At 44.8% G+C, this 10097-nt stretch overlaps 1 pseudogene; it reads left to right on the top strand.

Moving 5' to 3' along the window:
- Positions 1-4985: 4985 nt before the first annotated feature.
- Positions 4986-5502, top strand: LOC132368781 (oligosaccharyltransferase complex subunit OSTC-like; annotated as a pseudogene).
- The last annotated feature ends 4595 nt before the right edge of the window (positions 5503-10097 follow it).

Below are 10097 nucleotides of genomic sequence, written 5' to 3'. Positions count from 1 at the left end.
TGCTGTATAAAAGAACCGTGTTCTCATTAGAAAGGGCTGCATCAGCATCTTTGGCTCTTCCTCTTTCCTTGGTGCCAATGTCAAAGTCATCAGGTCCTGCCTGTGTGTTCTACTTCTGAGAAATGCCTCACAGCTGTCTCTCTGTCCCCTCCTACTCCCCAACCCCCCATAGCCACTGCTTGCTTACCCTGTCTCTCTCTCCCTGCGGCCAGACTTTCCTGAAACACAGGTGTCCCTGTCCCAGCTCTGCATCCTCCTTTCTTACTACTATTCACCCCCCAACTCCTGCGATGGCCAACCTCCTCATGTATCCTCCTTGACATTTTGGGGGCTGTACTGAAGTGTCTTTCCCCCAGTAACTCCAGGCCCTGCTTTTCCAGCCAACAGATCTTGCCTTTCTCATTAATGGAGCCCAAGCATGGTGGTGTAGGCAGCACCGTGGTAATCCCTGGAGAAGACATAAGTGTCTGCCTCTGAGGTGCACAGGGCTTCTGAAGGTAGCAGGATGGGTGGGTGTGTAAGAAGGGGTGGGAGCTGGGGCAATAGCCAGAGAGAGATTTCTGAGGATGTCTCAGAAGCAGACAGAAAAGGGCCCCCCACAGGGCAGGCCTAGGGCCCCTAGACAGCTCTTGGGGAGCCTGTGGGCAGAGATGCTGGAGCTGGCCTTCCACAAATCAAGCCCTTGGAAGGCCTGGAATGGAGCTGCACCCAGGTGACGAGATGGCCTTGTCCCTGCCTGTTTTGCAGCTATGGAGAGCCATCCAAGGGTGGGCAGGCGGTTGTGTAATACTTAAGAGGGGAGAAAGCAAACCCAGTGAGACAGGAGATCTTGGCTTTGGTGACGGAACAAACACTGACCACAGTTGATGATGTGGCCCTTCTCTCCATCTACAGCTATTGCTTGCCCCTCAGAAGAGCCCACACCGGAACTGAGGTGGGAAAACCTTACATAAGGTGACAATGTTTAGAGACCTTTCTTATGAAAGACACTCTATTTCCTGTGAGTTACTGCCATGAAGAATATTTATTTTTAATATCAAGTGTCTAAATTCATCTACCCTCTAGAGATCATTTCATCTTGTACTGTGTGCTATCTCAGCAGAAAAAATGCTATCCCCAAATGTGTCAGTTCTATTTTTAAAAAGGTTCAGTGACCTATTTCTGTTATTCTCACAGACACCGAAAGAACAGCAGAGCCTATTTAGGCTCAGCTCTGTCACCGAAAAGTTACCCCTGCCAGGTGTTGCCTACAGAGGCACCATCTTGCTTTGCAGTAAAGAAGCATAAATAAATAAGAGGAGTATTGTCAGAGTGAGATCATGGGAGCATAAACACACACACATACACACACTTCATTTTTGAACAATGTAATGATGACTACAGTCCAACCTTAGCCAAACTCACATTAGGAGATTGCTTAAGAGTCAACCATTTCCTGGACAAAGAACTTGAAAAGACAATTTACAAAAGAGGAACTACAGTTCATCAACTACAGTTCATCAAAGAACTTGAAAAGACAATTTACAAAAGAGGAACTACAGTTCATCAACTAACACATGGAAAAATGTGTTAACTCCTCTGGTCATCAAGGAAATGAAAATTCTTAATAATGCCACTTTCCAACACTAACCTACAGTGTGAGAAGTCAGGATAGCAATTACCCTTGTGTGGGGTAGAGGAGGGTGAACAGGGCACAGCAGGGGCTTCTGGGCTTCTGGTAATGTTCAGTTTCGTGATCAGGGTGCTGGTTACTTAGGGGGTGTTCACTTTGTGAACATTCACTCATGATTTGTATACTTCTCTGAATGTATGATAAACCACATTATAAAGTTTACATAAGAAATAAGCTCACGGGCTTCCCTGGTGGCGCAGTGGTTGAGAATCTGCCTGCCAATGCAGGGGACATGGGTTCGAACCCTGGTCTGGGAAGATCCCACATGCCGCGGAGCAGCTGGGCCCATGAGCCACAATTACTGAGCTTGCGCATCTGGAGCCTGTGCTCCACAACAAGAGAGTCCGCGATAGTGAGAGGCCCGCGCACCACGATGAAGAGTGGCCCCCGCTTGCCACAACTAGAGAAAGCCCTCGCACAGAAACGAAGACCCAACACAGCCATAAATAAATAAATAAATAAATAAAAATAAAAAAAAAATAGAAATGACAAAATTTAATTATAAAAAAAAAAAAGAAATAAGCTCACTTTCTACCTATTAAGTTAGCAGAAGAAAAAAAATTAGTGATAATAGCCATGCAGTTGAAGCCATCAGGTAGCTGGAATTTTCATGTATTGCTAGAGGCAGCGTACATTAATACAGTCCTCTCTGGGGAACAATTCAGCAATATGGATTTGAACTCTTAGAAATATTCATATTTGTTAACTCAATAATTCCACTTCTGAGATCTATCTTAAGAAACAATCCTAAGTGTCAAAAAAGGTTTAAATTGCACTACCACTGAAAATAACAAAAAAACATGTATAATAGCAAAACATTGAAAGCAATTTAAATGTTTGACTATAGGGCAATGGTTAAGAAAACTTTGATAAATCCCATGATAACATTTTATGGACTCCTTACAGTAAACTGAAGTGAGTAATGACAGAAGGAAACACAGTACAGTAAGTAGGAAAAGCAGGATATGAAATAGTAGGCACAATTACCACTACATTAAAAAAAAAAAAAAAAGGAACAACTCTTTGCAGAGAAAATCACCAGAAGATAAAAAAGTGAGCAATACTTGTGTTTGGCTAACAGGTCCAGGTGGGATAAAATTTCTTTAATATACTTTCCCATGTTATCCAAATTTTATTTAATGAGGCTATATTACTTTGGTAAAGGAGGGAATGTTTTAAAAATCAGCCTTGTGCCTTCCACTCAGTTTCAGAAGGTGCTGCCCTCTGTTTCCCCTGGGTCCCCTACACCCCTGCCAGTCTGTGTTTAGGTGCCTACTGTCACCATTCTGGGTGGAATGGAACCAGCACTGAAAACTGTCACCTCTGGGGAGAGCATAAAGCCAACTGTCCTTTCTGTCCTGGCTGATGTGGGCTTGTCTTTGATGACCCATGTATTCCCTAAGTTTATCACCAGGGCTTCAAATGTGCCAAGGTCTTACTAAAACCCTTGAAATCTGGAGGAGCGGGGGTGGGGAAAGCATGGACTCAAAAAGATAAGAAGAAAAGTGCAAAATTAAAATTTACAGATTTTTATTGCACTGGCTGCTCTCCCTGAGAGTAGGGACCACTTTGGAAAGACCTTTCTTAACCTTGTGGATGCTCCAGAGCACTGAGGATTAAATGTAAATTATGTCAGCTCCTTTCATCGTTACCTTTGATTTCATAAAAATGTCATTAAATTTGAGATCAATTTGTAGGTTAAATTTCTCTCATATCCAAGAGTTTCTGACTATTCATGACCTTTGAGAGAAATTCGTAGGTAATAAATGTTAAATTCTTTTTTTGGTAGCTATATAATTTTTAAAAGCAAAATGATAAGAGATCTCTCAGAAACAGCAATATACTTGTTTCCTGTGGGATAGACATCCGTTTAAATGCCTGTTCTAGGACTTCCCTGGTGGTCCAGTGCTTAGGACTCTGCACTTCCACTGCAGGGGGCGTGGGTTTGATCCCTGGTTGGGGAACTAAGATCTGGCATGCCATGGGGCACGACCAAAAATAATAATAATAATAATAAATGCCTGTTCCGAAGTAGGACAGAGTCTCCTCAGGCGAGAGTGACTAGGGCCTGGAGGTCTCCTTATTTCTTCCCTCAAGTAATAAGCAATAGATTAAGAGGCCTTCCCTTACACCCTTGCCCTGCTCCTAGATGAAAATTTATTCAAGTCTGTTCCTGCTGAACATGCCCTCTTAAGAGACGTCAGCCCTGACCCCAGAGACTAGATAGGCCCCCTCCTGCCCTCCTCCTAAGTCCTGTGCTTCCTTCTGTCAAACCTCTTTCTTCTTTGCATTGTAATTATCTGCCCCTGACCTGGGAGATCCCTGAGAGTAGGGACCACTTTGTAAAGATCTTTCTTAACCTTGTGAATGCTCCAGAGCATTGAGGATTAAATGAATGAATGACAGGATGGGAGAGAGGGAGTGGAAAAGACAGGGATTGGAGAAGGTGTGGGGTTGGTGGTGTGGAGTTGGAGGCGAGGGCAGTCTGAAACAGGTTTGGATTGAGCAGACTGAGAGACAGGTGCTTGGTCCACAGGAATACTCCAGTCTGGAGGGCAGGCGAGGGGCTGGGATAGAGAAATCAGGTGGTGGCCACCAACATATATGGGGAGGGAGGGAATTGAAGCCACTGCTATGGTTGCAAAGAGGCCACGTAGGAAGTTTGGGCAGAGAGAGCCTGGGAAACCTCAGCACTCATGGGGTGGGCAGGAACGTGATAAAGAGAGCAGGGGCTGTGAAGTCTGAGTGGCTCCAGCAGAAAGAGGAAGAAAGCTGTTAACAAGAGGCATGAAGCCCAGGCGGGAGGCCAGTTACAGCGCTGAGCACTCGTGTGGGTTGACTGTGTGCCAGGCCCCAGCCCTGTGCTTTGTGTGGATTATCTCAAGTGAGCTGCAGGACAATGCTAGGATAAACCCCTTTTTATAGATGTGTGAACTGAGGCACAGACAGGCTGAGTTGCCCAAAGACGTAGAGGAAGGAAGTGAAGACTCAGGGACTCGGCTCCAGACTCCATCACAACGCCGGATTACCTCCAAGTGCAAGTGGGGCTGGAAGAGTGTCCCTAGGAGATGGTATTAGAAAGGCTCAGAGCAGTGTCTGTGATGAGGGCCCCGGCCAAACTGCAGGGGAACTGGTGAGTCAGCGATGGATCAAGGAGACAGCAAGTGACTGTATAATGAAGGGTTGCTTGCAATTTCACGAATGTATTTGTTATCAAGAAGCAATTGCCAGTTAATACGTTTATAATTTTAATGTCTTTTAAAAATTATCTTAGCTGGTTTTGGGTGGTGTGTAGGGTTTGAGAGCTGCTTCTGCTGCCAAAAACATGGAGACTTTGTCCTGAGTCCCATGCTTAGTACTCCGATGTCCCAACTTGAGCTAAAGAAGCCGCCCTGGGTGCCTGGCCACGGCGGCCTGCGCTCTGGTATTTTACGTCTCATCACCAGAGGATTAATTGATGACATCACTGTGGAACCTCCCAGTGTTGGCTCTGTGACTGATGAACATGGGCCTCGGAGGCCTGCAGCTTCCTTGGCCTACAGAGCAAATGGACAATATACTATGAAGGACCGCAGCCAGCTTCCTGTTTACAATGGGAGGTTTAGGTTTCATAATCCTGGGCCGATCCAATGCAGCAAACATTCCAAAACTCAATAGATTTCTTGTTCTATTTGTTGGATTTGTGTCTTATTGAGTTTTTCGTGGCTAGAGTATTCACGAGAATGAAACTGCCGGGCTATCTGAATGTTAGCCTGCCTTTTGAGAAGATATCAGTGGATAATGGATTTGCTCCTGTTAATAAGGTTTTAAAGGCTGTATCAATCCTCTAACATGAAATGTGGGAAAGAATGAGAAGCAGCAGAAAAAGAAGCATCTGTGAAAAGATGGGAAGCGTTAAAGCTTGGACTAGAATGCTTTCTGCGTGTGGAAGAGATAAGCTTATCACAGTATTTTTGTCCTGCTGACCTATGGTGACGTACTGACGATGTTAATTGGCATGTTCTTCTTAGTTTTTTGTTTCTTAAAGAAAATATGCTCCATTTCTACAACTATGCTACTATATACAATGATCTTTCTTACGACGCCCTTAACGTTTTTTGGAGATGCCATTTCTGATTTTCAGAAATTAAGGTAAAATCAGGAAGCAAGATCCCATATGCTGAGAACCCTGGATGGCTGATCAACTTTACCTATAGTGCTCTGCCTTTAAACAGTGTGTGATAGTACATGACTTCAGACGTGTATCTAAGACTGTTTCCTCAACAGTAAGAAAGGAACAGAAATAATTTTTTTCGAATTAAAAAAAAAATTACCTTTGAACATGTCAATGAAAACTGAAGCACCTCTCCATCGCTTTGCTGTCTCCTTCCTTAATGCAGAATTGGCCACAACAAACACTGCGGGCCTTTCTGTTCAATATTTGACATTATGGATTTTCCTACATTTCCTTTGTCTACAGACACTCTTCCAGAGCCATATGGCCTGCAGAACCACCTAGAAAGTGAAGAGGAAGCAGGGGCCCTCCATCCCTCCTGGAGACTGGGTGGCCCTGCCTGGGGGCCTTCGCCCTAGATGTGCCCATTGCCTAGAACCCTCCCTTGTGGTGTCTCCCTAGCTAACTTCTCTCCTCCCTCGAGTCTTCCACCATCGCAGTGAGACCTACTGTGACCATCCTGTAATACTGCAGCTGGCCCCCTGCCCCCGAACTGCAGGGGCTCCTATCTCCCTTTCCCTGCTCTATTTTGTTGTTTTCTTCCATAGCAACTGTCAGCCACTAAGCAAGTAATACTACTTATGCATTATCTTTAGTGTTTGCTGCACATGTCCCCCCTGACTACTATAGGGCAAGCTGCTTGAAGGCAGGCATCTTTATTTTGTTCTCTGACTTATTCCAGGTGCCTAGAGCAATTGTGGGCATCTAGCAGGCCCTCCATTCATATTTTTGGAATAAAAACAAGGGAGTTCTCCCAGGTGGCTGTGACTCCTTCATAAAACAGGAAGGGCTTTTGCCAAGCCTTGGAAGATGGGCAGGCTTTCCATAGGAGAAACAGGGAAGACGACCAGGTAGGGGAGCAACATGAGCAAAAATACTGGAAGATAGGAGCAAGGAAATCATTTGGGAAGCAGTGAGTAGACCGATTTGGTGGTACCGAGGGTGCGTGACATCAAATACCAGGATAAGAGGTGTGGATTTTCTTTCATAGACAATGGGAGGGAAGCGAAGGACTATGGAACGGGTTCTGAGCAGGGAAGGTACTTGATGCCAGTAATATTTTAGGAAGATGAATCTGGAGGTGGAGTGCCTTTGGGTGGGAGTGGCCCCTTCCGGGAGATTTTCCTAGATCCCCGCCCCCTGTCTCCCCGACCTCATGAGCACTCTCCATCAGTCTGAGGATTTTCTGTGCCTCCATTTTCTTTGTGTTCTCACTGCTCCATACTAAGCAGAATCAGAATCTGAAGGTGTGTTGCACAATCTTAGATTTGGAGGGAGGCAGCTTTAGCTCTGCCTACTCTCCTTTTTCTAGGTGAAACTGGGGGAGCCATTACCCATGGCATCTGGTTAGAAATGGCATGCAGCACTTGGAATCCTTCCTCCTGCTTCTCCATCTTCAAATTCATGCCATGGTCCCCAAGAGGGATGAGTGAAGGCTTTGAGATTTCCCTAAGCAACACTGAAATTCCAAAGGAGGAAAGGCACGGAAGACCTTTGCCCGGTACATCAAGAACGTGGACAAATTTAGAGCTGGAGCCTTGTGTTACAATTGCAAGTCAAACTCCAAGAGGGGTAACCAGCCTATTAGTGCAGGCACCTGGAAACTGACTTTTCTGCCATCTCTCCAAACACACACACACACATGCATGCATGCACACACATGTGTGCACGCTCTCACATACACACATTTACTGGGCCATAGAAAGATCAAGGCCAACTGCAAAGCACCCATTCCCCAAGACTCCTCATTTATATTGGGAACTAGCTATAAAGCTCCTCCTGGCCCCCAACCTTCCCTTGCAATGATAAAGAGCATGTCACATCACACTAAATGTGACACTTAATCAAAACCCATCTTCTTTAACAAATCCTTAACCTCCAGCACAGGAGAGTCACCAAGGCCAAGGGACGAGACAGGGAGCCGACTCAGGTGGCACACGCTTTGATCAAGATGATACAGATTTCCTTTTATTTCACTTTCATCAGAGTTGTAAAATTCCAGATCTGTCCCCTTTTTGATTTGACAACAGCACATTTCAGTAGAGGTTGACACCAAAAAAAGACCAGGACTTGTTCTCTCTTCAACTGGGAGTAGGCGATAATTTCTCTGAATCCTCTTCAGTAATGATCACCAGAGCTTCTGATCTTCCCATAAGCAAGTTTTGCAGGGAATGTGGTTAAACTGAAGCACAAACCTGGCTGGCATCTGGTTCCTTTCTTAAGTGGTATCTAAATACCCTTAATCTATCGGCCCTGGAAAAGACCCCCTTCTCTGCTTCCTTCCCTTGGTCTTTTTTTCTGAGACTTAAATCCTCGAGTGAATTCTTTCGCCAGATTTCTGGGGCAGGAAATTTACTTCCCTGCCACAGAGTATGTTAGAAACTTCTGGGGCTCCAGCAACTGTTCATTTCTATAGCATGGCCCATGGCTTTTCTCATGACCTATGTGGGATTTTGCTTTTAAATTATTTAATCACTAGCTAGTTCCCAATAGAACATATTTCTATCTGTTCAATAGACGGTTATTGAATCCTAATTATGGATGATGTAGGTGTTATGAAACAGAAAGATTTACTTCTGCTTCTGAGAAACTTTCCATCTTGAATTATGATGACATAATAGTAATAGTAATGGTAGCATGTGACAGGTGGCTACAAGAATTCCAAAGCACAGATCGTTCATGCATCCAGTAAGTATTAAGCATCTACCATGTGGCAGACCCTGTTCTAGCCACTGGGATACTGCTCTGTACAAAATGGACAACATTCCTGCCTGCAAGGTGCTTACATTCTAGTTGGGGCTGGGCTGAAAATGGGGGAACATTTTCAACTTTTGTATATTTGGCTTTGAATGGCTTACAACTTTATCCACTGACCTTCCCAATCACCTTTTGTAGACTGAATTTGGACTTTCATGTACCCAGCAACAAGTGAAGTGTCTGAGCTATTGCGTGATGTCACACCAGCCCCGTTTCTGTAGTGTCAGTACCTTTATTATTCACTAAAAATGAGCAGAAATTTGAAAAATGAAAGTGTGTAAGTTCTCGTGAACTTATTATAATTGAGACAAAGATGGAAACCACTAGAAAGGAAAAAAGGAAAATGAGAGAACCTATTTAAAATGTTGTAGGAATATCACATATTGAGTCTCACAAAGTAGAATTAGGATTTTTCAAATGTATTTTTTGTTTCTGTGAGAGTAGTCTTCTTTATAACATGTGTTGGCAACAGCTTGGGCAGGTTCTCGGCAACAGCACTCTCTAGGCACCACCTCTACACGGGCAGGCCTTTTTCCACTCAGGAGGGCTGGGTCTGGGGCGGGGACCAAGAAAGGACCAGGCGTGACCCGGCACCAGGAAAATGCACTTACCTTTTACTCAGGACTTAAAGGAAAATAGAATATCCAGCATATTTCAGAGCAGGAGGAAAAAGATGGTTTTCTAGAAAGGACTGCATTTCAGCCAGAAAGAGGAGATCAGAAACTAGCAAAGAATCATCTCCTTCCCAAGACCAGGTTAAGGCTAAAGATTGTAGACTAACATGGAATGGGAAGGTAGAATCTGGGAAGGCGGCAAGGGCCAGAGCTAGGAAGAGAATAAGTATCACGCCTGCTTTGACTCTTCTAAGTAGAGGCCTCACCCCCCTTGCCCCTGGAGGAGAGGAGACGGGCAGAAGATTATTCCTGAATACAAGTCTGTGAGGGAGTCAACGCAGGATGACAGGACACTGATGGGACAGTGTGGAATGTTGGGAGTGAGGGCAGCAAGAGCCATCTGAAGCTGGAACAACCAGAACTTTACTTTGTGGTTCCAGTGGCATGTGATCTGTGTCCTACTTTCCCTCCTGCAGGCCCCAAACTGCTCATGCAGCAATGCAGCACACATGGAAGGAAACCACAGCCCTAAAAGCCAGCAGGAGCTGGAGCGAAGGAGGCTGCATTTGTCCTGGGAGACAAGCTCCCTCCACTTCTGATCAGGCAGACGAGCTGGGAGGTATGCTACAACCCCTGGTCAAAGTTTATAAGGGTCATTTCCACTGGCCCCTCTCTGTCATCTCCCCATTATACCTGAGACCTGACTCATGTTGACCATCAGATTAAGAAACTTAGTGCAGAATTCAGCCACCATCAAGGTTGGTAAACAGGTGTTTGGTTCTGTGAGTTGTTGCAATAAAATAGTCTCTATTTTAAACTTTTTATTATGAGAAAATTTTCA

The sequence above is a fragment of the Balaenoptera ricei genome, chromosome 7, assembly GCF_028023285.1.
Source record: "Balaenoptera ricei isolate mBalRic1 chromosome 7, mBalRic1.hap2, whole genome shotgun sequence".
NCBI classification, from domain to species: Eukaryota; Metazoa; Chordata; class Mammalia; order Artiodactyla; family Balaenopteridae; genus Balaenoptera; species Balaenoptera ricei.
This window is presented reverse-complemented; position numbering and strand designations above follow the sequence as displayed.